Source organism: Neomonachus schauinslandi, chromosome 11 (assembly GCF_002201575.2).
Source record: "Neomonachus schauinslandi chromosome 11, ASM220157v2, whole genome shotgun sequence".
Classification (NCBI taxonomy): domain Eukaryota; kingdom Metazoa; phylum Chordata; class Mammalia; order Carnivora; family Phocidae; genus Neomonachus; species Neomonachus schauinslandi.
In genome coordinates, this window is record NC_058413.1 from 29372310 (window position 1) to 29396305 (window position 23996).

Below are 23996 nucleotides of genomic sequence, written 5' to 3' on the forward strand. Positions count from 1 at the left end.
AGGAATCCATCAAAATCCTAGAGGAGAACATAGGCAGTATCCTCTTCGACATCGGCCACAGCAACTTCTTTCAAGACATGTCTCCAAAGGCAAGGGAAACGAAAGTGAAAATGAACTTTTGGGACTTCATCAAGATAAAAAGCTTCTTCACAGCAAAGGAAACAGTCAACAAAAGAAAGAGGCAACCCACCAAATGGGAGATTTTTGCAAATGACACTACAGACAAAGGGCTGATAGCCAAGATCTATAAAGAACTTCTCAAATTCAACACCCAAAAAACAAATAATCAAGTCAAAAAATGGGCAGAAGACATGAACAGACACTTCTCAAAAGAAGACATACAAATGGCTAACAGACACATGAAAAAACTGCTCATCATCATTAGCCATCAGGGAAATTAAAATCAAAACCACATTGAGATACCACCTTACACCAGTTAGAATGGCAAAAATTGACAAGGCAAGAAAAAACAAATGTTGGAGAGGTTGTGGAGAAAGGGGAACCCTCTTACACTGTTGGTGGGAATACAAGTCGGTACAGCCACTTTGAAAAACAATGTGGAGGTTCCTCAAAAAATTAAAAATAGAGCTACCCTATAACCCAGCAATTGCACTCTTGGGTATTTACCCCAAAGACACAGATGTAGTGAAAAGAAGGACCATATGCACCCCAATGTTCATAGCAGTAATGTCCACAATAGTCAAACTGAAAAGAGCCGAGATGCCCTTCAACAGAAGAATGGATAAAGAAGATGTGGCCCATATATACAATGGAATATTACTCAGCTATCAGAAAGGATGAATACCCAAGTTTTGCATCAACATGTATGGAACTGGAGGAGATTATACTAAGTGAAATAAGTCAAGCAGAGAAAGTCAATTATCATATGGTTTCACTTAGTTGTGGAACATAAGGAATAGCATGGAGGACATTAGGAGAAGGAAGGGAAAAATGAAGGGGGGGAAATCAGAGGGGGAGATGAACCATGAGAGATTATGGACTACAGGAAACAAACAGGGTTTTAGAGGGGAAGGGGGTTGGGAGGTTGGGGTAGTTCAGTGATGGGTATTAAGGAGGGCACGTATTGCATGGAGAACTGGGTGTTACATGCAAACAATGAATCATGGATCACTACATCAAAAACCAATGATGTACTGTATGGTGACTAACATAAGAAAAAAAAGTCTTCGGAAATTTACCCTTTATATAATTTTGGTAATGAAAAGACAAAAATGGACATTTGTATTAGGGATAAAAGGGGCAATTAAAATTGCTAGTAGAGGGATGCCTGGGTGGCTTAGTCAGTTAATGGTCTGCCTTCGGCTCAGGTCATGATCCCAGGGTCCTGGGATTGAGTCCTGCATCAGGCTCCTTGCTCAGCACGGAGCCTGCTTCTCCCTCTGTCTCCTGCTCCCCCTGCTTGTACTCTCTCTCTCTCTGACAAATAAATAAATAAAATCTTAAAAAAAATTGCTAGTAGAGTTGGAATCAACATTTCTGGAGTGCATCCTTAAGGATAAAGAGAAATGAGACAACCAACACCTGGTACCTAGAGCTATTTCTCCATTTGTCAGTTAGAAGAGAGCCAAAAACCAAGTGGATGAAGCCAGGTCAGAGGGTTCTGCTGGGCTCTGACTTGAAGTTAGGAGGGGCTGGAGGAGCTAATCAGAGCTTTTCCTAACTTCTCAAGTTACTCCATGTTTCTTTACTAAGACAAGAGCAAATGATGAAATAGTGGGATATGAGCCACACACAGAGGGTATATGGAACCAAGGGCCAGGAACTCATTAGTAAATGCTAAGTAACTTCTATTTATTGAGCCTACTGGCAGATACATACTTCTAATCAACCATGGCATGTATTTCCCCTCTGAAGCTCAGAATCTTTCTCAACACCAGTTTTCAGCTAAACACTAACAAATGATTGGAGTTGGTGCATGAGATGAAACTGAGTTCCAATCCTTATGCCAATTGTATGGCATGGAGTAAAGGAACATCAGTAATGCTTGGAGTATCCTGTGTGGCCCAATAGAAGAGATGAGATGCCATGAGCTGGGTTTTGAAGGGTGAATACCTTTTGGGTAAGAGGAGAGTAATCTTGGGAAAGAGTACTATAGGAACTAAAGTGTAGAGGCGGTGATGAGTATAGCTATTTCTGGGAGATTGAAAATGCTGACCTGAATAGAGGAACAGGTATGTGTAAGGATTAGGAAGAAATGTAGTTGGACAAGAAGAGTGAGTCAGATTGTGCCAAACATTTTGAATTTGTTGTGATAGGAAATCAGGCTGGTACAGAATTGCAAATCTCTTTAATGCTGGGCTTAATGGAAGACATCTGGATTCTTCTATCTTCTGCATTCACTTGGTACATTTATGAGCAAACAAGTGTGAGAAAGGCAAATAACATCTTAATGTTATTATGAAAATAGCTTTGACCTCATGAATTCCCCTGAAATGGTCTCAGAGGCAGCCAGAGAACTGCAGTTCTTGACCCTGCTAAGGAGTTTGGAAAGGGAAACTACTAGAGTAGAAGTTAAAATAAGAGTGGTGACATAATCTGACATATATTTAAAAAAAAATTTGGCTGATGTGCTATGAAAGGATTGTGGGCAGGCAATTACACGAGTAGAAGCAGCAGACTTACTTAGTGGTTTTATCATAATCCTGAGGGTGGCATAATGGAATGGGGACGAATGTGTGCCTGGTTGAACGTAAGAGACATTTTAAAGGAAGAATCAGTGGTTCCTGAGTCAAACACTTCCTCTTTCTGTTGTTATTAAAAAGAATAAAAGAAGAATTATCAACAATTTTTTTCTAAAAATTAGGCAACCCGTTGGTCTACTGTCTTAACACAGTGAATATTTTGCTTTTTTATATTAGCTGTCATTGCATAGATATCTTTAGAAGATTGTAATCAATATACATTTTACTCTGTAGTATGCTATTTTAACCTATCATACACGCACACACACATACACGATTGTTCATATTTCTATATAATTTTAGTTTTGAAGGCCCATTTTCTTATATCTTGTTACTATGTCCTGATTTATAAAAATTCTCTCTCCAAGGGTTAACATTTCCATCATTTACATTTTTTCCTATTCTAGATAATGCTGTTAGGATTCTCACAAACATATGTTTTCACTTGTATTAAACCATTCTGTGTTTAGGATAGATTCTTTGATGTGGCACAGGGGAATCAAAAAGTATTACTTGCTTTTTTGTGAACTTTCAGACTTAGGTAAACTTTCCTCTAGGTATTAAGGACTATTCACTTCAGCAAGAGAAATAGATTAGTTACTTCCAAATACACAGGCCCCAAACTTTGGAGTCATTCTTGGGGGAAAAGGGTGAAGGGTTTATAAAGAGCATCTATAAATTACTAACCTTGCCATTTTTCTATAAATTTGAAAATACTTAAATATCAAAAATCAAACAAATATTTTTCCTGAGGCAAAAAGGCCAGACATAAACACCAAGAACATAGAGAGACTCAGAACATGGATGAGCTTTTTTCACTATTTCATATCGTACATCTAGTCCATTAGCAAATTCTATCCGTTCACTTGTCAAAATAAAGCCAGAATCTGCTACTCTTTACTGTCTTTACCACTAACACCCTGCTCCAAGCCATCTCCTTTCTTCAATAGCCCTCCCACCAGTCTCCTTGCTTTAACCCTGTATCTATCCTCATGCCAAAAGCTGGAGTGATTCTTTTTATTTATTTTTTTTAAAGAATTATTTATTTTTGGGGGGGGGACAAAAGGAGAGGGAGAGAGAGAAACTCAAACAGACTCCCCGCTGAGCACAGAGCTGATGCAGGGCTCAATCTCACAACCCTGAGATCATGACCTGAGCTGAAACCAAGAGTCAGAGGCTCAACCAACTGAGCCACCCAAGCACCCTTGGAGTGATTCTTTTAAAGGATAAGTTAAATCATGTCATCCCTCTGCTTAAAATCCTCTAAGGGCATCCCATTCTTTTTTTAAGATTTTATTTATTTGAGAGAGAGAGAGAGAGAGAGAGCACAGCAGGGGGAGCAGCGGAGGGAAAGGGAGAAGCAGGCTCTCTGCTCAGCAGGGAACCTGATGTGGGGCTCTATCCCAGGACCTTGGGATCATGACCTGAGCCGAACGTAGATGCTTAACCGACTGAGCCACCCAGGCACCCCAGGGCTTCTCATTTTAATCAGAGTCAAAGCCAAAGCTCTTAAAGTCTATAAGTAGAATGATCATATAATTTATTACCCGAAGTGGAACTATTTTGGGACAAAAGAAGGTGCTATTAGTAATTATGTCTAGACAACAGCTGTGAACGCAAACTTCTGGGTATATAGTCACCTTTCTTCTGTGGCCCTACCTGTGCTTTCCTGTCACCCCTTGATCTCATCTTTATCATTCTCTGTGTCTCCACCCATCCCCTTGGCCACACAGGCCCTCCTAACTGATTCTCTAACACACCAAATATGATGTTTTTCCCTCATATAGCCTCACAGTTCATTCCTTTACTTCCATCAGGTCTTCTCGCAAACATCACTTTATAAGACATGCCTTTTCTGACCATTCTATATAAAATAGTAACCCCTTTTCCACCCAATCCCACACTTCCTAGCCTCTGTAACCTGCTTTATTTTCTTCATAGCACTTATCGTCCTATGTAGATATACTTGCTTCTCTGTATATTTTGTCTCTTTCCACTAGAATAAGTGTTCTATGAAGCAAGGAGATTGTTGTGTTCACTGTTTATTCCCAGCATTTAAACAGGCCTGGCACATGGTAGGAGCTCAATGAATATTTGTTGAAATAATGAAAGAACGTGAAATGTTCAGCTGCTTGGTTGGACCTGAAGCCAGCAATTGCAAATTCAAGGCTCAATTTCTGTTCCTAGCCCTGTAGAGTCATGTTCATATCCCAGGGTAGTTGCATCTTTAGTTCCTTCAGCTCTTCACGCTCTTTGTTAGATAGCTTTATTCTCCAAAGAGTTTTTATTTGCTACTGTTTCTTCTTCATGGTTCAACTTTCTTGGTTGATAAAGTATTATCACCCTCTAACTTTTGCAGAATGAGATAGTATATCTAACCCTGAGAAACAAAAAAGGCTTACTTAGCACATATAAGGTGGTCTGCAAATTCCAATGTGAAAGGCAGTGGGGCATTGTGGTGAAGCAAGGGCTTTGTGGCTAGACAGAGTTGGCATCAAGTCCTGGCTTTATAATTTTCTTATTCTGTGATTTGGGGAACATCTAAACTTTAGTTTATTCACCTGCAAAACAGAATAATTTCAATTACATAAGGCAGTTATGAGAACTTGGTATAGTGCTCAACACATAAGCCATTGAGTATGTGGCTATCTCATTATTTTCAGGGAGCTTGGATTTTAATGGGAAGGCAAAGATCATGCCTGAAATATTTGGAAAACTATCATGGCAGTGTGCAACTGAGAAAGTCTGTTTGTGGGATACAATGGTTAGGAAAACTTCCCAAAACAAAAGGACTAATTTCTTGAGAAGGAGAAGGACCTCAAAGGGTGAGCAGGAAGAGACTAGACAGGAGGAGATAGAACATTCTAAGGAGCCAATGAATAGTTTCTGGGGGTTGGGTGAATAGTCATACATCCAAATGTAATAGTAGGATATTGAAGCCTTGTCCAGTGTATGGAAAACAGTCTGTTGCTGCTATTTTTGCTATTTCCCTTGGTGAGGACATCTAAGGCCAGCAGTGCAGAGTACTGGATCAAAGATAGAACAAGTGCAGAGAGTACTGGATTCACAGCCTTCCCTGGTTCCCTCAAGGCTGCCTGTGGAGCTTCCTGGTCCCAGTGCATCAGAGCTGTACACTCTTCCAGCTGTCAACCCAGATAGAGAATATTTGCAGCTAAGGATCTGTGGGACTTCACTTCAGCCTGGCCTGGTTAACACACAGAGCTGGGCCGTGCAAATGCTTTTTGTGGTCAGCTACAGGAAGCCTTAGGGGAAAGGTGAGGCATTGGACAGCATCCTTCAATTCCTGTTTAAAAGCAGCAGTGACAAACTCATACAAGCATGTGGAAAAATACAGCATTTAGCTGCTCTCTGCAAGGTTCAGAAGAAGGAATGTATGAAAACATTCTTTAGCACAAGGCAACGTTGTAGCTCAGGAAGTTTATCCAGAGCTCTGTGATCTCTGGCAGTAAATTCTGAACTTAGGTTTGACTGGAGGTGGATGTTCTCAGGTATAACCACTTATATATTAGCCCTTTGTGATCTACTTCCTGAGCAATCTGCTCTCTCCAAGAACACTAGTCAGGTCATCTCCAGGTTTGAAATGTAGTGACTTTTTCTCATTTCTCGGATTCCTTGTTTGAGGTGCCTTGGTTTTTCTCTTCTTTGAATTTCTCTTTTGGAAGCTGACCATGCACCTTGTCTTAAAGCTGTTGGTTGCTTTTCTTACAGTTACATGAAGGTAGAGAATATATTTTATTCATCTTCGTAACCTGCCCATCACAGTAACTTCCATGTACAAATATTTGACTGATAGATGGCTTTGCTCCTCACATATGGGTCAAGGAGTTCTACATTGAATTATGTTGCTTTGTCTTTCCAATTTGTACTCATCACAAGATTCTGATGGGCCTCTTTTCTAAGCACAAGCCTGTGCCTTTAATTATTGTTACTATCAACATAGACAGTCCTTATGACCACAATGTCATCCACAATTTTGGAAGAGCAATTCTCTTGCTTGTTTCTTGTAGATACATTGAGCCATTAGGAATTGTAGAGTTGAATGAGAGTTTTAAAGCCCCAGTCTACTGGGAGCCAATAGAATTACAATCTCATATCACTGAGATTGATCGACCAAGTGACTTTGGTCAAATCATTTGTTTTTACCATTTTTGAGATGAACAAACAAAACACTGGGAAATATTTGCCTGGGAGGTTTGTCATAGGGTTAAATGAAGAATTATTTGTGAAAATGCTATGTAATATGTGAAGTGCTGTAAAAGTTGGTTTGATGATAAATTGCTGGGATCTCACACTGGACTGTGTCTTAAAATGGAGAAAGTTCAGTAGAGAAAATACAGAAACATAAAGCTATGCAAAATACATTTTAACATAAGGGCACCTGGGTGGCACAGCCAGCTAATTGTCTGACTCTTGGTTTCAGCTCAGGTCCTGATCTCAGGGTCATGGGATTGAGCTCTGTGTTGGGCTCTGCACTCAGCACAGAGTCTGCTTAAGATTCTCTCTCTCCCTCTGCCCCTCCTCCTCACTCTCTCTCAAATAAATTATCTTTAAAAAATATATCAACATAAAATATACATTATTTTCATTAAATATGACTTGATTCTTGGGGGGAAACCATATTGTTAGTTTCAACCAACAATGTCTAAAGCATTTTCTGTAGATATGTGAATGGGGATTACAGAAGAAAGTATGTGACTCACATATTTAGCTGAAAGATAGACTTGGAAGAACAGTTTGATAACCACAGGTATATCCTGTCAAAATAATCTATGTTCTTGAGATGTGACCCAGATGCTTGGTCAAGCCTCCAGTTGATTGGGAAGAGGAAGTCATCACCAAGGTATTCATTACCCTCAGCAAATGGGCAGGCTAAAAGGGAGATCCAGATGGTCATGCTGCATGGTCAGAAAGAATTTCTAGGCTTTCCAATAACTCCGGTGCAACCATAGTAATCAGTCCTGCTAACTACCCCTGGCATTTACTTTTCATTACTTGCCTTTCTCCACTAGACCTAAGAGATGACTTAAAATAATATAATTTTATGGAATTCTATTTGGGCAATACTTTCTTGTCATTCATTTTTGCTATAAGAATCTACAAGATATATAGGCCAACAGAAGTCACAAATCTTGGGCTCTAAAAGGCTAAGAGTAAAATTCAGGTTAGGGTGGCTTTTGCCATATATCTGATAGGAAGGCTTCCCTGCCAAGACAAGCTAAGAGTAGTAAAAAATTTGAACAAGGGCCACAAACTAGCAATTCACTGGCTGCATCTAGCTCTCAGATATTTCCCACTTGAGCCACATGGTGTTTTTAAAATGGGGTAATTATACTACAGTTGGGACTTCTACTTTCTCTCGGAAGTGTAAGAGATTTAGCAGTACAGGGCTACATCACTGCATAAAAACCATCAGTGAGAGCTGAGTAACACTTGCCCAATTTAGGTAGTCTGTATGCTTCCAATTTGCCATATTCTCTACCTCTTTTTGTTTTTGGACATGAGCTACTTAACTCAAATTTTATTTTTTAACCTGCCTGGCCCTGTTGGACTTTATAGTTGATGGCCCCTGCACTGGAAGTATTCTTTAGAGACATTTAGCATTGATACTTTTTCTAACTATTCTCTTTAGGAATACAACAAGCCATAAGGTGAAGGAAATGATCATTTAATCCATCAATATGCACTGAGCCCCACCTGCTAGATTACAAACTTGAAAAGGCAAGGGCTCTTTCTTTCTTGTTTTCTCTTGAAGCTGGTGTTAAGTATAATGCCAGTCTGTTATATAGAAGGCACTCAGATGTTTGTTGAATGACAAAAGGAGGGAAAGATAAAAAGAAATAAATAAAGAAGGAAACACAAAGATAGAAGGAAAGAGCAAAATAATGAGAGACAGGAAAGAAAAAGAAAGGAAAGAACGGAAAGAAGGAAGGAAAGGAAGGAGGGAAAGAGGGAAGAACAGATGGGCAGAGAAAGAAAAAGGAACTGTGTGTTAGGGTCTGATCTGGGTATTGCAGATTCAAATATACATACATTTGTGTTCTCTGAGTTCATGATGATTTCTTCTCTTTCACATAGCTACTGAGATGGAGATTTCCTGATATAAATTTACTTGCTAAGATAACATGAAGATAGCCTGACAAAATAACTTTTTTTGCTGTTAAAATATTGTTAGCTGATATGGGAATAGAGTCAGGGGAGGTGGGAATGAGGAGGAGTGCTCTGAGAGTCAGGTGCAATTGTGGTTCATTTTGGGGGTTTTTGTGTTCTTTTGCATTCTTATTAGCATTTGTGGCTCCTTCTGAACTCCTATATTTTCATGAGGCTTAGAGCTTTTTAATAATAATAAATAGTATGAAAATAATAAAAGATGTTGTTGAAGACTTTTTTCGGTCTCCTGGCTATGTAACATCTACCCATGTAATTGCCATTTCTGGGCAATTATGAATTATCATACAAAAATGTTTAAACTCAAGTTTATTGAAATGTGTATTCAGGGACTTAGATTGGCCCAGTGACATGCCTACTCATACCTTTTTTTCTAGGATAGGGAGAAAAAATCAATTCTAAGCTCCATGGGCCTGGGTGTGGCTGAAGAATACAACCACAGCAAACCACTCTGTAAACTACCTTTAACTTTATAGAGCCTGTAAATTAAGGAAGCATCAGCATAAAATACTTTAAGACAGTTCCATTAGTGCTGTTTGACTAAGAAAAAACACATTGGTGGGGAAGCCAGGAAGGCCAGCATGATTGTCTCCCATTTACATGGACATTTGATTATCCTTCAGGCACCTAGTTAGCTACCTGCCTTACTTCATATTCCAGCGTATGTGCTTCCTGATGATTGATACCAAAGGTGTTTGTATTGGACCTTTTGGAAAGCAAAACTGTGGGTACTTCATTGAAGAACCCACGGACTGGGGTATCTGGCTGCCTTCATGGTCCTTTCTGGGCATTGGAACCTACAGCTCCTTGACAAACAATATTCATTCTATGTGTGAGAACTCAGACTGCCTTGTTGACTAGAAGGTGTAAGAGTAAAGATGTTAACAATCACAAAACCATCTTAATAACATTAACAATAACAAAATTATAATAATACTTTTCTATACTCTTTAAGTGTAGAATATGAAAACTCAGGTCCTAGAATTAGGCCAGATTTGAATTTTAAATTCTTCATTACTACCTTTGTGATACATGATCTCTCTAAGCACTGTTTACCTCATATTTGAAATGGGAATCCTTTTTTTTTAACCATATTCAAGATGTTTGAGGTTTTTGAAAAAATATATAGTTGACATACAATATTGTATTCATTTCAGGTGTACAACATAGTGATTCAGCATTATATATGTTAAAAAGTGATCACCACAATAAATCTAGCTACCATCTGTCATGATATGAAGTTGTTACAATATTATTAACCATATTCCCTATGCTGTACATTGCATTGCATTGCCTTGTTTTATTTATTCTATAACTAGAAGCTTGTACCTTTTAATTCTCTTCTCCATTTTTTCCCATCCTACCCACCTTCTCCCTCTGGCAACCACCTGATTGTTCTCTGTATCTATGTGTCCATTTCTGTTTTGTTTTATTTGTTTGCTTTGTTTTTTAGATTCCACACATAAGTGAAATCATGTTGTCTTTCTCTGACTTATTTCACTTAAAATAATACTCCCTAGGTCCGTCCATGTTGTCCCAAATGGCAGGATTTCATTCTTTTTTATGGCTGAGTAATATTCCATTGTATATATAAATACTACATCTTCTTTATCCATTCATCTATTGACAGACACTTAGGTTGCTTCCATATCATGGCTATTGCAAATAATGCTGCAATAAACTTAGGGGTGCATACATCTTCTCAAATTAGTATTTTCATTTTCATTTTTTACTTGATCATATGGTAATTCTATTTTTAATTTTTTGAGGAACCTCTATACTGTTTGCCACAATGGCTGAACCAGTTTGAATTCCCACAAACAGTGCACAAGCATTCCTTTTTTCTCCACATCCTCCCCACACTGGTTTTTGTGTCTTTGATTTTCACCATTCTAAGAGGTCTAAGGTGATATCTCATTATGGTTTTCATTTGCATTTCCCTGATGATTAGTGATGTTGAGCATCTTTTCATGTGTCTGTTGGCCATCTTTATGTCTTCTTTGGAGACATGTCTGATCATGTCTTCTGTGCATTTTTAATTGAATTATTTGGTATTGAGTTGTATAAGTTCTTTATATATTTTGGATACTAACCCTTTATTGGATATGTCATTTGCAGATATCTTCTCCCATTCAGCAGGTTGTCTTTTAGTTTCTTTGATTATTTCTTTTGCTGTGCAGAAGCTTTTAATTTTGATGTAGTCCCAATAGTTTATTTTTGCTTTTGTTTCCCTGGCCTCAGGAAACATATCTAGAAAAATGTTGGTACAGCTGAGAAATTATTTCATGTGCTCTCTTCTAGGATTTTTATGGTTTCAATTCTTACATTTGATCTTTAATCCATTTTAAAATTATTTTTATGTATGGTGTGAGAAAGTGGTCCAGTTTCATTCTTTTGCATGTAGCTGTCCAGTTTTCCCAACACCATTTGTTGAAGGAACTGTCTTTTTCCCATTGCATATTCTTACCTCCTTTGTTGAAGATTATATTGCCTCCTTTGTTGAAAATATATTATTGATCATATATTTGTGGGTTTATTTCTGGGTTCTCTATTCTATTCTATCAGTATATGTGTCTATTTTTGTGCCAGTACCATACTGTTTTGATTATTACAGCTTTATAGTATATCTTCAAATCTGGAATTGCAATGCCTCCAGTTCTATTGTTTTTCAAGATTGCTTTGGATATTCAGCATCTTTTGTGGTTCCATACAAATTTTGGGATTATTTGTTTTAGTTATGTGAAAAATGGTGCTGGTATTTTGACAGGGATTGCATTAGATCTCTAAACTGCTTTGGGTACTATAGACATTTTAATAATATTTTTTCTCCCAATGCATGAACATGGAATATCTTTCCATTTGTTTGTGTCATCTTCGATTTCATTTATCGGTGTTTTATAGTTTTCAGAGTACAAGACTTTCATCTCCTTGGTTAAATTTATTCCTGGATATTTAATTATTTTTAATGCAGTTGTAAATGCAGTTTCTCTTAATTTCTTGTTCTGCTACTTTATTATTAGTGTGTAGAAATGCAACAAATTTATGTATATTGATTTTATATCTGGGAACTTCCTGAATTAACTTATTAGTTCTAATAGTTTTTTGGTAGAGTCTTTAGGGTTTTCTATATATAATATCATCTTATCTTCAAATATTGAAAGTTTTACTTCTTCCTTTCCAATTTGAATGCCTTTTATTTCTATTTCTTGCCTGATCATTATGGCTAAGACTTCCAGTACTATGTTGAATAAAAGTGGTGAGAGTGGACAACCTTGTCTTGTTCCTGATCTTAGGGGAAAAACCCAGTTTTTCCCTGTTGAGTATGATGTTAGCTGTGGGTTTTTCATATAAGGCCTTTATTATGTTGAAGTATGTTCCCTCTAAATCTACTTTGTTGAAGGGTTTTATCATGAATGGATATTGTGCTTTGTCAAATGCTTTTTCTGCATGTATTGAAATGATCATATGATTTTTATCCTTTTTTATGTTGTTGGTGTGATGTATTACATTGATTGATTTGTGAATATTGACCTACCCTTGCATCCCAGGAATAGATCCCACTTGATCATGGTCAATGACTTTTTAAATGTATTGTTGGATTCAGTTTGCTAATATGTTGTTGAGGATTTTTGCATCTGTATACATCAGAGATATTGGCTTGTAGTTCTCTTTTTTTTGTAGTGTCTTTATCTGGTTTTGGTATCAGGGTTATGCTGGCCTCATAGAATGAATTTGGAAGCTTTCCTTCCTCTTACATTTTTTGGAATAGTTTGAGAAGAATAGGCATTAACTCTTTATTTTTTTTAAAGATTTTATTTATTTATTTGACAGAGAGAGACGTAGCAAGAGAGGGAACACAAGCAGGGGGAGTGGGAGAGGGAGAAGCAGGCTTCCTGCAGAGCAGGGAGCTTGACACGGGGCTCAATCCCAGGACACTGGGATCATGACCTGAGCTGAAGGCAGATGCTTAACTACTGAGCCACCCAGGCACCCCGGCATTAACTCTTTTTAAAATGTATGGTAGAATTCACTTGTAAATTCTGTTAGATCCATCTGGTCCAAGGTGTCATTTAAAGCCATTATTTCCTTATTATTTCTCTGTTTGGATGATCTATCCACTGATGTAAGTAAGTCCCCTACTATTATTGTATTACTATCAGTTACCACCTTCATGTTATTAGCTGCTTCATGCGTTTGAGTGCTCCCAAATTAGGTGCATAAGTATTTACAATTGTTATATATTTTTCTTAGATTGTTCCCTTTATGATTATGTAGTGTCCTTCTGGTTTTTTGGTTTTTTTTTTTTTTAAGATTGATTGATTGATTGATTGATTGATTGATTTGAGAGAGAAAGAGAGAGAGCAGGGAAAGGGGCAGAGGGAGAGGGAGAATTCCAAGCAGACTCCCTACTGAGTGCTGAGCCTGACTCAGGGCTTGATCTCAGGGCCCTGAGATCATGACCTGAGCCAAAGCCAAGAGTCAGACACTTAACCGACAGAGCCACCCAGGTGCCCCTGTGGTGTCCTTCTTTGTCTTTTGTTACAGTCTTTGTTTAAAAGTCTATTTTGTGTGATACAAATATTGCTTTCCCCGCTTTCTGCTCACTTCCATTTGCATGATAAATTCTTTTCTATCTCTTTACTTTCTTTCTTCTTTTTTATCCCTTCACTTTCAGTCTGCATGTGTCTTAAGTCTGAAATGAGTCTCTTGTAGGTAGCATATAGATTGGTCTTTCTTTTTTATGCATTCTGTTACCCTATGTCTTTTTTTTTTCACCCTATGTCTTTTGATTGAGCATTTACTCAATTTACATTCAAAGTAATTATTGATAGATATGTACTTATTGCCATTTTGTTACTTGTTTTATGGATTTTTTTTTTAATAGTTCTTTGTTCCTTTCTTCTCTCTCTCTCTTCTCTCATGGTTTGCTGGCTTTATTTAGTGATATACTTGGATTCCTTTCTCTTTATTTTTTGCTGGTTTCTATTACTGGTTTGTGGTTACCATTAGGTTTGTATATAACATCTTATGCATATAGCAGTCTATATTAAATTTGATCATTTCAAATTTCAAACTTAGGTTTGAACCTTTTCTAAAAGCACTAAATTTTTACTCTCTGCTCCCCATGTTTTAGGTATATAGTATCATACTTTATATCCTTTTATTTTGTGAATTCCTTGGTTGATTTTTGTAGATATACTTAATTTTACTGCTTTTGTGCTTCCTACTTTTCTTATTCCTACTTGTGATCTCTCCTTTCCACTCAGAGTGCCCTTTAACATTTGTGTAAATCTGGTTTAGTGCTGATGAATTCCTTTAATTTGTTTGTCTGGAAAACTCTTTCTCTTTCCTTCTATTCTGAATGATAACCTTGCTAGATAGAGTATTCTTGGTTGCAGGTTTTTTCTTTCAGCATTTTGAATATATTGTGCCACTCTCAACTGGCCTGCAAAGTTTCTGCTGGAAAATCATTTGATAGCCTTAAGGGGTTTCCCTTGTGTGTAACAGTTTTCTTTTCTCTTGCTGTTTTTAAAGTTCTCTCTTTGTGACTACTTTGTGCCTCATTAATTATTATGTATCTTGATGTGGACCTCTGCGTTAATTTTGTTGGGGGCTCTCTGTGCCTCCTGGATCTGGATTTTTGTTTCCTTCCCCAGATTTGGGAAGTTTTCAGCTACATTTCTTCAAATAAATTTTCTGTACCCTTTTCTCTCTCTTCTCCTTCTGGGATCCCTACAGTGTGAATGTTATTACACTTGATGGTGTTGCTGAGTTCCCTTAATCTATTTTCATTTTTTATTATTCGTTTTTTCTCTCCTGTTCAGCTTCATTGCTTCTCATTACTCTGTCCTCCAGGTTGCTGATTTATTCTTCTGCTTCCTCTAGTCTATTTATTCCATCTAATGTATTTATTTCAGTTACTGAGTTCTTCATCTCTGAATTTTTTTATTATTTGTTTTGTTTGTTTTCTATCTCTTTGTTGAGGGTCTCACTGAAGTCCTCCACTCTTTTCTCAAGTCCAGTGAGTATCTTTATGACCATTACTTTAAGTTCTCTATCAGGCACAGTACTCTCCATTTCATTTAGCTCTCTTGTTGTGATTTTGTCCTTTTCTTTCATTTGGGACAAATTCTTCTGTCTCTTCACTTTGTCTAACTCTCTGTATCTGTTTCCATGTGTTAGAAAAGTCAGCTACCTCTCCTCCTCTTAAAAGTAGTGGTAGTATGAAGAAGAGCTCTTGTAGTATCCTGTTGTGCCATGTCACTAGAACCTGGTGCTTCAGGGGTGTCTCCTCTTTGTGTTGTGTATGCCCTACTATTGTGGCTGAGCGCTTTTGCCTTCTGTCCAGTCATCTACAATGGCTCTCTCTGCCTATTGCAGGCAGGATTTGGTCCCTGAGTTGTTAGTGGGCCAGTCTAGGGCTGCATTTACCAGAGATTCAGTAGCACCAAACTGCAGGGCACTTTCCCTGTGTTGTCCCCTGAGAAGCTTTTTTTGGTGGTCAGGGTCCACAATCAGACCAGATGGCTGCCCTAGCCCACTGCTGGGGTCACGGTTGGAGTGGTGTGTGTGGCTCTCTTCCCCTATTCCTAGGGCATGATTCACTTTGGAGGGGCACTGGCCTCTGTCAGGACTGCTTGCACATTTCCAGGCTTGTGGCCCCACTTTGGATGGACTCCTGCCAAGGGCATGTTGGAGGGCAGGGGGTCCACAGGAGAATGCAGGAGTGGGATGCTTGGTGCCAGCAAGGTCTGTGCAGGTTTGCTGTGAGAGGGGACCTACAGCTGCCTGGGAAAACTCCTGCTGAGGCATGCTGGGTTGGAGGTGGTAGATACACAGAAGCGTGCAGGGGCAGGGTGCAGTGTTGACAAGCTGGTAGAGAATGTTGGTGCTATGCTGGTTCCCACAGATGTCTGTGTATCTAGGCTGGGGGGGCAGGGGAGGGAAATGGTGCCTGCCAGTGCCTTTGCTTTTGGAGAATTCTCCCAAAGATCCCTGCCCCTCAAGCGCATGCTCCAAGATTAGTAAATAAATTTCCTTCCCATATACCCCAGGTGTTTTTCAAACTGCTGCTTCTGTGTTTATCTCAGTGGGGCTGTTTGTTGAGCCATCTCTTCAAGGGTCAGGACTCAGTTTTCTCTGGCTCTCCCAGAGCTGAGTCTGTTGATTTTTAAAGTTCTAGGTGCTTAGCCCCACTGATTGTATGTATTCATGAAGCTAGGCCCCTCTGATTTTCAAAACCAAGTGTTAGGGGGATTCATCTTCCTGGTGTGGGTCCCCCATGCCTGGGGTGCCTGGCGTGGGATCTGTTCCTCTCCCCTGTCTGCAACTGTGTCATCCCTTCCTCCCACAGATAGTCTTGCAGGTCTGTTTGGGTCCCCACTGAGTCTTTGCCCTTCCTACCCTCCTCAGTGTTTGCCTCTTCTTTACATTTAGCTGTGGAGAGTCTGTTCTGCTACACTCTGGATTGTTTTCTGGGTTATTTACACTGATGTGGGTGTTATCTAGTTGTGTTTGTGGAATGAGATAACCTCAGGATCCTCCTACTCTGCCATCTTCCCAAGAAGTGTGTCTTCATTCCTTCTTAAAAATCTGAGATTCCAACTGGTATCATTTCCTTTTGTCCTGAAGAACTTTCTTTAACAAGTCTTGTACTGCTTATCTGCTGGTGGCAAATTCTATTAATTATTAATTATGTGAAAATGGTAGGTGCAGATTTTTTTTTTTGACACTTTAAAGGTGTTACTCCACTCTCTTCAGGCCTTAATGTTTGTTTGTTTGTTTGTTTGTTTTTAAATGAGAACATGAGCCATAAATGAAATTTAAATAGTTCCCCTGAATGTAATGTGACCTTTTTTGTCTGACTGCTCTAAATATTTTCCCTTTACCTTTTGTTTCCAGTATTTGTGCTTCTTCAAACTTCCTCTTCTTCTTCAAGTTAGAAAGACTGAGGATTTAGACTCCTCTACATAATTTCCTCTTCAGAATATATTCTTCAGACCCTTTATTCTTTTTTTGTTATTACTTTGTTGAGAGTTTATAGTCGTTGCCTACAGGAAGACTAGGCTGGTAGGAGCTTTTTTTTTTTTTTTTAAAGATTTTATTTATTTATTTGAGAGAGAGAATGAGATAGAGAGCATGAGAGGGGGGAGGGTCAGAGAGAGAAGCAGACTCCCTGCTGATCAGGGAGCCCGACGTGGGACTCGATCCCGGGACTCCAGGATCATGACCCGAGCCGAAGGCAGTCGCTTAACCAACTGAGCCACCCAGGCGCCCCAAGGCTGGTAGGAGCTTTATTGCCTGAATCAGAAGTGGAAGTTTTCCCTGTATATTTTCATTCCCTATCAGTCATGATACCTGAGACTTCCTACCTATTGTATACCTTGCTTCCAGTGTAGGGCAGATGGACCCTAAAATATAAGAACTATTGAGCTATAAATTAGGCTTTTGTTTAGTTCATAGCAAATCAATAGTCTTGCAACACTGGTGTAATTAAGAGAATAAAGAATTTACGAAATTCTAAAAGCTTCCCTTTACATATCAAGAGCTAAACTGGAGATCTGAGCACAGAATTTTCCCAAAAGGCATAATGTAGAAAGATGCAGTATATGATGACAACAGCTTTCCTGACTGTAAAAAGGAAATAAAGTAAAAGAAGTAAGCAAAAATAGAGAAAGTCAGAGGAGATTAGATTAAGTTTTTATACAACCTGGGATTCTGAGAATGGTAATAGAATTTCTATGGCTACTTACTCTGGCTGTCTTTGCCCGAAAGAAACCAAAGATAGGTGGAGAGAGGATCTAAGTTTATGCAGGTTGGTTCCCTGCATCGCAGCCATATGCAGAATAGTACAGGAACTGTAGAGCAGCCTTAGAGGAGGATGGATTTGTTATATGAGCCTGAGATATTGTTCCCAGTTGTCCCTAGCCTGGGCATGGCACTTAGGAAATTCAGAAAATACTTTGTGCCCTAATTGAGAAGCATGGAATTGATTTAGAGACACATGGACTGAATAAATTTGGGATTAAGACAAGAAGGCTGTAGAGTATAGGGCATTCATGACCAGAGACAATGATAAAGTTCATGGTTATCAAGTGTGGATCTGCACAATGCTCAAGACCTGGTTCAGGCCAATCACACCTTATCAGGTATCAGTGGAGAATGTCCAAACCAAGGGTGCCTGGGTGACTCAGTCAATTAAGCATCCAACTCTTGATTTTGGCTCAGGTCATGATCTCAGTGTTGTGAGATCAAGCCCTGTGTCAGGCTCCATGTTCAGCATGGAGTCTGCTTGTCCTTCTCCCTCCCCCCACTTGCACTCTCTCTCAAATAAATAAATAGAATCTTAAAAAAAAAGAATGTCCAGAGCTAAAAAAACAAAACAAAAAACCCAAAGAGATATTTTTAAGTAGAAGAGAATTTTAAAATGGCAAGATCCATGTGATTATATGCTACCTTGTACTGACTTTTATTTCCATGAGTCTCCTAGAATGATTAGGCTAGATATATTAAGGACTATGATGAGGGAGCAGAAGGCTAGCTGAGGACAAAGCCAAGCTGACACCCTGCAAACTGCCCCCCGCCCCCACTCCTGGCTGGTATATGTGTGCCGTTCTTCCAGGAAGCTCCCAACTATCTTAATATTAATGCCTTGCTAGAGGGAAAACACAACCCGAATTTGACAATGGCAAGGCCTCTGGTATCCTGTGAGTCTTCTTTAATTTATGAAAATCCTTTTGAAACGTCCCTTTTCCTTATCTCTCCCAACTCCCAAGTATATAATCAGCCACCCTTCACAACCCCGGTGCAGCAGCTCTTTCTGCCCACGGGTCCTGTCCCTGTGCTTTAATAAAACCACCATTTTGCACCAAAGACGTCTCAAGATGTGGTTGTCAGCTCGGGACCTCACCCCACCAAATCTCACCTATATTCCAAAACCCCATCAACTGGGTATCTACTTGTCAATTTGACTTGCAGACATATCAACTGGAAAGCTCTGCATCCTCTCTCCTGCCTCTCTCACCCCTTTGACCTAACAATGCCACTGTTCAAATATTTCATGCAGTTTTACTCACCCAAAAATACAAAGATTTATCTTAAAGGATGTTTTTTGAAGCATAGTTTGTCATTGTTATTTGCTGCCACTTCTGAAAAAAAAAAGAAAAGCCAGTAAGTGTCTGGGTAAATAAATTATGATCTGCACATGAATATTCATGATATGTAGCCACTTAAAAATGAGGTAGATTTGTGTTGGTATAAAAAGATCTCCAAGATGCATTGTATGGAAGAAGCAAGGGCTTTATTTATGTAAATATCTTAATATACTTACACAAAACTATATACAGAGTGTGTCTGAGTGATAAAGGTAGGGGAAGACTTACTTTTCATCTTAAATTTCTCTATACTTTTTATGGTTCTTTTTTAACCAGTATATGCATTGATTTTACAGTGAAAAGCTAAAATTCATGTCTTAAGCCTTTCTCAGTGTTCTAATGGGAAGAAAAATAAATGTGAAAAAATCAAGTCTTCAATGTATATAGGCTTTTTATAGTGTCTCCCTCTCACTTGTACTAAATTTTTTGTTGTACAGCTATTGGAGAAAACTAATCTAGAGAGTTAAAAAAAAAATAAAGCGCTTAACTCCTATCTTTATTTGGATGACATTGTATTATTCCATATCTAGAGTTTTGTGTTCCAGAGGCTTGGATAGGGATGCTTTCAGCAAAGACAGCAGATAGAATTTATTGTTTATTTATTTTTAAGTATGAAGGCCTACAATCTTCTCTTTTAAAGAAACCCATAGCAAAGAGATGAAAAAATGATTTGGTGAAAGTGATCATCCTGAGAAGATAAATAGACTCTAAAATTGTTTTGGCCTGAAAAATCAATTCAGTTTTCTACAGGCTTCATGGGAAGAAAATCACCTTTGCTGAGGAAAATACTGTTTTTTTTTTTTTTTTTTTAAGATTTTATTTATTCATTTATTTGAGAGAGTGAGAGAGAGAGCACATGAGAGGGGGGAGGGTCAGAGGGAGAAGCAGACTCCCTGCCGAGCAGGGAGCCCGATGCGGGACTCGATCCCGGGACTCGATCCCGGGACTCCAGGATCATGACCTGAGCCGAAGGCAGTCGCTTAACCAACTGAGCCACCCAGGCGCCCCGAAAATACTGTTTTTGCCTCTGAGAGGAACAAACCAACATCAGAGGAAGGAAGACTTTTTAAAGTAATGATACATCCCTCCAAGTAAGAAAGAGCCTTTACAGAGAAATAGGGGATACATACTTATCTTTTTCAGCATTGAATTAATACCTTGTCATCCTTTATTGTTCTCCCAGCTCCAGAGCAGTACTCACTTAGGTATACAGGATAGAGAGGCAGAAAGCTGTCTCATACTGTGAGGGTAACAGACTAATGCCCTAATGAATAAAAACAAAAACCTTGAATGTGAGAGAATAGAAGAGAAATGTGTCTAAGAAGTATCTGCTGAGCTGGGCGCCTGGGTGGCTCAGTTGGTTAAGCGACTGCCTTCAGCTCAGGTCATGATCCTGGAGTCCCGGGATCGAGTCCCGCATCGGGCTCCCTGCTCAGCGGGGAGTCCGCTTCTCCCTCTGACCCTCCCCCCTCTCATGTGCTCTCTCTCTCTTCTCATCCTCTCTCTCAAATAAATAAATAAAATCTTTAAAAAAAAAAAAAGAAGTATCTGCTGAGCAGATTATCTTGAGTGGAGAATCAGCAGCCTGCTGTAGCTTTCTTCTCTATGTTGGGTGACCCATGGGAGGAAAAATTACTATAGATTTTCTGTAAGAACCAGACAGAAGCATGAATAATCTTCCAGCAACTTGTGGGAAAAGACTAGCCAGAGATACCTGACTTGTGATGGACAATCAAATTGGAACCAGTGCTTCCTTGGGGTGAAAAATGTCAGAATAGGAAGTTGGCGGGAAGGGATTAAGAGGATTTAGAAGATCCAGAAACCTAGTTCAAGTGATCCAGTAGAAAAGAATGAATTGTTCAAGCCCTAAAACCAGCTGAGGGTTTGATGGAGAAGATGGGAAAAGAATTGACATCTATAAGCATTTTCTATTTGTTAAGTGCTGCCTTTGTTTTCCCATTTAACCTTAAGAATATCAATGTGAGGTAGGTATGGCTGATGAGGGAGCAGAAGGCAAGCTGAGGACAAAGCACAAGCTGACACCCTGCAACACCAACCCCCCCCAACTTTCAGGTGGGACATGGGTGACACTCCTCAGGCACTCCTGGCTGCCCTAAAGCTCTAAGGGAAGGAAAAACAAATGGTTAACTTACAGATTACAGTCCTGCAGAACATGAGCATCCTTCAGTTTACAAATGTCTTATTGATTCACAAGAAAAAAGCATTCTTATCAATAACCTAACTTCCAGAAGGAAATGTAGATAAAATTAAATGTCCTTATAAGCTGCAGCCCCTTGACAAATACTTGAGGCACAAAGAGTATAATGTTCCTCCAGGAAGCTCCCAACTATCTTAATGTTTTGCTAGAGGGAAAAACAACCTTAATTTGACAATGGCAAGGCCTCCAGTATCTTGTAGGTCCTCTTTAGCATTTGAAAGTTCTTTTGAAACCTTCCTTTTCCTTACCTCCCCCAACTCCGCAGTATATAATCAGTCACCCCTCACAACCCTGGTGCAGCAATTCTGCCCACAGGTCCTGTCCCCATGCTTTAATAAAACCACCATTTTGCACCAAAGATGTCTTAAGAATTCTTTCTTGGCCGTTGGCTCTGGACTTCACCCCACCAAACCTCACCTATATTCCAAAACTACATCAACACCTCTATGAAGTAATGGAGCCGACTTTTGACCCACCTTTATTCCGAAGCCTATGGTTTCTCTTCTATACCAGTCCATCTCTCAGTTACATTAGCGCAACCTTAGGAAGCCAAATAGCCAGTGCATCTTTATCATTTACCATCTTTATTTTTTACCATTTCAAGAACTTCTCTCCTCTTCTGCCTTTATTCTCCATTAACCATGTGTTCCAACTCCAGCATTTAAAAATATTTTTATCCCCATAACAGTCCTGAGAGGTAGCTGTTTTTTCTCTTCACGTTATAGATAGAGGAGACCTACTGGTCATTGTAATGGCAAAAAATAATGTTTTGTATTACTGAACAAAGGTGTTCTGGAACTTTAGAGGTAGAATTGTTGACATGTTGGCTTGAGCACAGACTTGAACCCAGGTGTTTGAACTGTTGTACAGAAATTTTAATCTCCACTAGATGGCACTGTAAAAAATGCTTTGAAAAGTATAGTGGCTTCCTCTGGGAGAGCTGTATTTCCTATTAAGCAAATGTGTTACCCACCAGGGAATCTGGGGCCCAATTCTCCTTCATGGCTGGCATCCCAGCTTTTACTCAGAGCTCTCTGTTCTGATGCATCTCTTTAACCATCATTGTCGGGAAGGGGGAGCATGAATGATTTATTACTAATGACTCATCATTAATGAAAATTACCAATGATTAATCTTTAAACCCTCTCCTTCTTGGGAAGTTTGCTTCCTTCCCTATGAAAAGTAGCCATCTGTCCTGCATAACCCTTCTTAATCCCTGGGGAATACCCCTGACCTAGATTCATTTTGGAAATTTGGGAAATTGTCCCAAAGTCGATAACTGGTTATCCACCGTCCTTTAAGTAAGGAAGAGGGTGGTGATCCATGGGCGTTAATGTCCAAAGATATGCCCTTTGTCACGGAGTCAGGTTAACTCTGGAACAAAATTGCCAAGTTTGACAGACCTAGGGATCAGTTAAAACTTGGAACTGCATATAATCAGTGATGACTATTTTGTTAGTTCTCAGTCATGTGTAAAGATGATTTGTATTGTTTGTTTATTTTCTATTTTCTGTGACTTGATCTTACTAATAAAATCAGCTGTCTCACCTTGGAGACTTTGCCTGGAATGCTCTTGTTTTTCTGTTTGCCTAGATAAGGGAACAGAATATGCAAATCTCTGTGCCCTGTTCAGAGCTCAGCCTAATTATCACTTCTTTCTATACTCCTGTGTTAGGTTAGAAACCAATGTTATATTCTCCCAAAACACTCTGTATTCTCTCAAAGCATTTTGCACACTAATTAGTTATCTGTGATGTTTAAAACATGTCTGTTTTCCCTAGTAGATCAGAAGGACTATTAGTGCAATAATGCTTCTTGTCTTATTCACTACTGATTCCTCAGAGCCTGGCATATACCTTACATACAGATGGTGGTAAATAAATGTTTACTAAAACTGAAATGAATGTGTATTTTAGCTTTTTCTCATCAGCTGTCTGGGGAATAAGTTTCACTTGATGAGGTCTATAGTATATATTTCTAAGGTACATTTAGTTTTGAAGAATATGAAAGCCTCGCAAGGTTAAGAAGAGACATATATTCTCTTGGTAATGGGATTAGGAAATTGCCTCCTGTACTGTATGAATGAGATACAAAAGAAAATGCTTATCTTTGTGTTATTTGAACAAAGCACCAATAAATGACAGTTTGTTGGAACTATTATATTGCATTTTTATCTCTTGGGTTTTTGATTAAAATGACAATTAGATAAATCACTTCGCAAATTCTATTTGAATTATAGTTTTGATATGATAAACTCATAAGTTCTTATTCATCACCATTTTTTTGTTCTTTTTTTTTTTTTAACTGATGTATAGTTTGCAATGTCTGCAATAGAATTAATGGAGAGAATTTTGTACTATAGAGCCCTAGGGTTCTACTCAGGGATGTAAACTGACTATATGATCTTATTTGAACCCCCAGAAATTGGGGGCAATTTCTGAGCCTCATCTGTGAAATGAGGAATTTGGTTTAACCTGAGTAGTGTGGCAGGTAGCTTTGGACATGGCCCATAATTATCTCCACTCTTGGCATTCATAACCCTGTGTAATCAATCCTCTTGCCTTGAAAGTGGGCTGAATCCAGTGACTTGCTTATAACCAAAGAATATGGCAAAAATGATGAGATGTCACCTTCCTAATCATGTCTCAAATGATTGTGACTTCTGTCTTGCACATTCTCTCTACCTCTATCTCCTTGACTTTGATGAAGCAAGCTAAATTATTTGAGAGGCCCACA